This window comes from Euprymna scolopes, chromosome 30 (assembly GCF_053919585.1).
Source record: "Euprymna scolopes isolate OS-2025 chromosome 30, ASM5391958v1, whole genome shotgun sequence".
Lineage (NCBI taxonomy): Eukaryota > Metazoa > Mollusca > Cephalopoda > Sepiida > Sepiolidae > Euprymna > Euprymna scolopes.
The window spans coordinates 37216829-37223112 of NC_136511.1; the positions used below are offsets into that span (position 1 = coordinate 37216829).

The 6284-nt window shown below is 34.8% G+C and overlaps 1 long non-coding RNA gene across 1 annotated transcript; it reads right to left on the minus strand.

The window, feature by feature from the left end:
- Window positions 1-3169: 3169 nt before the first annotated feature.
- Window positions 3170-6029, minus strand: LOC145254749 (uncharacterized). Its single transcript, XR_013863798.1, has 2 exons — window positions 5185-6029; window positions 3170-5138 (listed from the first exon to the last, which is right to left on the minus strand). It is a non-coding gene; the product is annotated as an uncharacterized LOC145254749 (long non-coding RNA).
- Between the last annotated feature and the right edge of the window lie 255 nt (window positions 6030-6284).

A 6284-nucleotide genomic window follows, 5' to 3' on the forward strand; every position in this document is an offset into this window, starting at 1 on the left:
GCGAACACACACACACATATATGTATATATGTGTGTGTGTGTGTGTGTGTGTGTGTGTGTGTGTGTGTGTGTGTGTGTGTGTTCCTACTTTTGTTATTTTTTCTTTTTTGCCCACAGTACCCCGCCTTTTGCCTCCTCTTACTGGAGTACTTGTCAAGCGAAATTTTGTTGTCGTCCATGAAGCATAAACATTCCCAGCCTCGATATCAACTGAAAACAAACTCTTCTATTGGAGAGGCTCAAAAGAAGAAAAAGACATAAAGATGTTTAGGATAAAAAAAATAAAAATAGAAACGTGAGTGAGAGGAATCCAAGTTTGAATCCTGTTTCCATCACTAACACGTCCCCCACCCCCGGGCGCCTGTAGAAATCGACACTAAAGAATTACTTATAATTAATATCCTTTTTTTTTCGGTCTCTGCTTTATATTCCATTTCAGTTGAAGATCTTATCAAAGCTGATATTATTTTTGTGAATGATAGAAGTGAAGCCACATCTGATAACCGAGATTGATCTCTCATTCGGCTTAAGTGCATTTGGTCACCGATCAATTCGTCTGAGAATGGATCAAGGACTTTCCGAGATTTATTACGCAAAGACAGGGAGAAACATTAAACCAATACTTTCATGCAGGGTCGACATTACATTCGACAACAGTGAGAAAACAAAAAGCAACAAAGATATATATATATATATATATATATATATATATATATATATATATATATATATATATATATATATATATATATATATATATGACATGAGTTTTTAAGAAAAACAAAAAAACAAAACAAAAAACAACATATATCTATATATATATAAAAATATAATTCTTGGTTCGTTCGTTATCAATAAAACGATATTTCTACATTACCAATTCAATTGAAATTTGCAGACAGCCTATCATTTGAGTCGAGGAATGTTTTTATGCAATTAAACTAAATTTATAATTCAAATTATAAATTAAATAAAGTAAAAATATTTTCCATAACTCGATTCTGCGTGACTTTTCGGTTTTTACTTCCGGTAGTTTTTTCCATTCATGCACCACGATTTGACGACTCTAATCGATAAGTAAAAAAAAAATCCTCTATTTTTTAAATTTAAATTTATTTCCCAATTTTTTTAATTTAAACTAAATTGCTCTCCAGAAGGTGCGTTTTGAGTTGAAACATTAAAGTTAAAGAACCTTAACTTTGTCGTAAAAACAAATTTGGTAGCACACCGCTTTTTTTTTTTTTAACAGTTCTATATAAGAAAATATGATTTTTTAATTAAAACTATAAATTGTTAGGTGAAAGTACATTTTTTTTTTTTCGAAGAAATTTACATTATATATGCATTTTGGTAACGTGTTGAAAGTATATCTTTTTCTAATTTTTATTTGTTTCTTTTCAGCCATTCTTACCATGGAGAGGGGAGGTGATTTGTAACTATTCTGTGCTTTCAACTAACAATTTATTATTAAAAAAAGTAATTTATTATTTACAATTTATTATTTAAAAAAAAGATATCGTGAAATTATTAAAAAAAAAGAAGATATTGTGAAAGTTGAATTTAAATGAGAAAAAAAAACGACAAAAAACAACGTGATTAAAGTTCGATTAAGATTCGATTGTTTTGGTTTTTAGGTACTCCTGCACTTATTGTTCCGTGCTGAAATAATGTTATTATTTTAAAAAGCCATTCTTAACATGGGTGGGGAGTGTTTTGTACCTATTCTGTACTTTGACCTTACAATTGAATAAAAAAAAAACGTATAAAACTTTAATTAAACTTGGAAATACGATTTCAAAAATAGCGCGGATCAGTAAGTGCATTAGCACTGCTTTTTTTACCTTAAATTGTTAGGTGAAAGTTTTTTTGTTTTTGTTTTTTTTTTTCCAGAAAACTTTTTTAACAAAATTAAATGTACACTTTTTTTTACAAAAGTTTTTATATGAGAAAATATGAATGCTTTTTCTTTATTAAAGAAATTTTTAGGTGAAATACAGAACAGTTTTCGGCAGATTTGCAGTTTAGTTGTATAAATATCCTCAAACCAGGTAATCACTAAAAGGGACTCCTAAAAGTCAACACCTGTATCGAGCAGAAGGTTTTTTTTTTTACATGTCTTACAAACTTTAATTGGGTAAAATATAATCACATAATTATTGAAAATGTGATCATGTGATTAAAATTTAATTTAAATTAACCACGTTGTTTAACAAATTTAAAAAATAATGCAAAATGAAGTTTACAATGATTAAATATTTTTTATTTTAAAACATTAAAAACATTGAACAATAAAAATAAAATTTGGGGTACTTATGTCTATTTTGTTACTGTGCTGAAATAATAATGTTATTATTTTGAAAGTCATTCTTAACATGGGGAGGATGTTTTGTAACTATTCTGTGCTTACACCTTACAGCTTAAAAAAAAGAAGATATCTTGAAACTTTAATTTAACCTGAAAAAACTATTTAAAAATTAGCGTGGTATCAAAAACGTATGAGCACCAAATTTTGGTTTAATTTTACAGTAGATATAGTTCCCAGACGTATACAATGGCAGATACTGTTTTTTTTCAGTTTAAATTTAAATTTCACGATATCTTTTTTTTTTAATTGTGAAGTGGAAGCACAAAATAGTTAGAAAACCCCCTCAGCTCCTCATTAAGAATGGTTTTCAAAATAATAACGTTATTATTTCAGCACGGCACCAAAAACACATAAGTACCCAAAATAAATAAAATAAAACATTTAATCATTTTAAAACTTCATCTTGCGTTATATTTTTTAATTTGTTAAACACCGTGATAAATTGAAATTAAATTTTAATCACATGATCACATTTTCAATAATGTGCTTATATTTTACCCATTTAAAGTTTGTAAAACATGTAAACAAACTTTTGCTCGATACCGGTGTCGACCTTTAAGAGTCTGTGTGGATTAATAAGAATTGACTGCGGACTGGAAGATGCGGGACTTCCAGTGGAAAAAGGAAGTTTGGTTTTTGGCGCGTTTTTTTCTGGAGTTTTTGAAGAAGAAGAAAAAAGGACGGTTGATTTTCCACGCGGCCGGAGGAGCTGTAGGGGACTAGGATATATAAATACCCCAATCCCGTTACAAAATAATAATGAAACGAATGGAAATTGAAGGAAACAAAGACACAATTAATGGATAAGATAAATGTCGTTTATTTGCTGTTAAAAGAAATGAACATTTTAGTTATAACATGTCCGCGCGTGGGAAGAGAAATAAATGTTGTAGGAAAATTGAGAATGGCAGTCCAGCGTGTAGACAAAGGAGAGGATATCAGAGTTGTCATCAGTTAGTAGTCAGCGACGCGAAGGTGTTCTTAGTGGCCAGTAGTAGGTGGAAAGAGAAAGGGTGAGAAAGCCTTTAGCTCGTGCTCCATACATAGTAGGAAGTGGGCGTGAGGTGCGCGTGCGCGCGCCGAAACGGCGCGCGGCTTGTTCGCCCAACCTCTCTAGTTGAGAGTTGGTTCCAAAGAGAAAGAAACAGCTTATCACCTTGTTTTTATACTCGTTTCCAGAGTGTATTTTGCGCATGTGTATTTCCTTAGAAAGCGGAAGTGACGTCGTCCATGTGCGTGATCGTGTTCGCGTGTGTGAGTACATGTGTGTACGTAAGTGTGTGTGTATATATACGTGAATTTGAGTGTATGTACGCGAACGTGAATAAGTGTACATGTGTGGACGTGGGCGCGTATGTTTGTGTGCGCGTATGTATATGACAGCTTGAAATATGAATGTGTGTTTTGTGTGAGACTTGAAAAAGGCTCGTACAAATACTCCCCTTCCTAGGAAAAAAAAAATACATGCAGTGTATATATTTATGTATATATATATATATATTTTTTTTTTTTGTGAGTAATGTTTCGGCAGTTGATTTTTTTGTTCTGTTTTTTTTTTTTTTTTTTTTTTTTTTTTTGCTGTTGGTGTGGTTGTTTGAAAAAAACGTCACAAAGGAACGGAATGTCAAAAACGGAGTTTGTTCGTAAAAAAAAAGTATTTACTTACGCGTGGAAAATGCGTTTACTCTTTTTTTTGGCTGACATTTGTTGGTTTGGTTTCTGTTGTGTGCTGACATGTGCAAAGAGTTGCTTGGACAGAGAAGTGAATTGTTCCGTTTGGAAGGAAAATTTTTTTTTTTTTTTTTTTTTTTTTTTTGTGTTGACGGTGTCGTGTGTGTGTCCAGTTGACGGTAGCTTCGCATGGTTCTGCGGTAATGTGTGCATCGTTTGGACGGGCGCTAGTCGCGTGTTTGTTCTTGTTGAACGGGGTCTGGTTACTGTTGTCTTCGCAAGTGCGTCTGCGGTAATGTGTGTACATTGTCTGTACGGGCGTTTGTTGTGTAGGCGTTCGTGGTTGCCGGCTGTCAACGAAACTTCCAAGTTTTGAGTTTATCCGCGTGCGTCGTGCATCTCAACTCGTATTGTTGATTCAACTTCTTCCTATGTGTAGATAGGGATGTCCTGTTTCTTTGTTGTTGCGTCTGCTTGTGCGGGAGGGAATTGCATAGGCCTATGTGATTTTGCTCCTCGCGTTTGTTGCAGGGTAATGTCAGGAAACTGTGAAAATGTTTGTCAAGCTCGAATTTGTTTTTAAATTCGATATGAAAGTCGACAACTCCGTGTTCGTTTTTTTTTTTCTTTTTTTTTTTTTTTTTTTGCAGAGTCTGACGAGGGTTCGTCATTGTAGTTGGTAGTAGCTATTCCTGTGGGTAGTGGTTTGGTTCGCTTGGTTTTCTTTGTTGAGAAGTTCGTTTTTTTCTTTATCAAATAAAACGCGCGTCTCGCTCAAAACAATTAATCTCAAAACGGTAGGGTCGCCATGCTTGTTCGTTCCAAGTCAGTCGGGCGCCAGTTTGTTGTGGACTTGTGGCATAGGAGGAAATGCGTGCTCCTCTCGCGTTCCGAGGGAAAATGAATTGTCTCGAGGAAGAAACGAACGACATGTTAAATTGAATTAAACGAACAGGAATGTCTTTGGTGATAGAAACAAGTAAAAGAAAGGGTACCACACGTGGTTAGTTTTGCGTGCGTCTTTCGCTGTAAGCTGGTGAGAAAGAAAGTTTATAGCTTGGCGTGCGTCTCTCGTTAAGTGGTGAAGAGGAAAAGTTTATACCTTGGCGTGCGTCTCTCGTTAAGTGGTGAAGAGGGAAAGTTTATACCTTGGCGTGCGTCTCTCGTTAAGTGGTGAAGAGGGAAAGTTTATCTTTGTAGAGAAAGAGTCTGTGTGTGTATGAGTGCTTCATTCAACCTCATCCATTTCATTTAAATAACGGGGTCACCAAATTTGTAGGGGACTAGGATATATAAATACCCCAATCCCGTTACAAAATAATAATGAAACGAATGGAAATTGAAGGAAACAAAGACACAATTAATGGATAAGATAAATGTCGTTTATTTGCTGTTAAAAGAAATGAACATTTTAGTTATAACATGTCCGCGCGTGGGAAGAGAAATAAATGTTGTAGGAAAATTGAGAATGGCAGTCCAGCGTGTAGACAAAGGAGAGGATATCAGAGTTGTCATCAGTTAGTAGTCAGCGACGCGAAGGTGTTCTTAGTGGCCAGTAGTAGGTGGAAAGAGAAAGGGTGAGAAAGCCTTTAGCTCGTGCTCCATACATAGTAGGAAGTGGGCGTGAGGTGCGCGTGCGCGCGCCGAAACGGCGCGCGGCTTGTTCGCCCAACCTCTCTAGTTGAGAGTTGGTTCCAAAGAGAAAGAAACAGCTTATCACCTTGTTTTTATACTCGTTTCCAGAGTGTATTTTGCGCATGTGTATTTCCTTAGAAAGCGGAAGTGACGTCGTCCATGTGCGTGATCGTGTTCGCGTGTGTGAGTACATGTGTGTACGTAAGTGTGTGTGTATATATACGTGAATTTGAGTGTATGTACGCGAACGTGAATAAGTGTACATGTGTGGACGTGGGCGCGTATGTTTGTGTGCGCGTATGTATATGACAGCTTGAAATATGAATGTGTGTTTTGTGTGAGACTTGAAAAAGGCTCGTACAGAGCCCCGAAAAGGTTATGAAAGTCAAAAACGACGTACTGGCCCCACGTCTTTTTAAAAATCTACCAAAAATAGGTAATTATCCAATCAATACGAAATTTTCAGCAATTATTAAGAGAAGAATGAACTTTATAACAGTGTACTTATTTTTCATAAACGATATATATATATATATATATATATATATATATATATATATATATATATTTTGCTTACAAAACCCCCCTTGTTTTGAGGGGGTTCCAAATATGC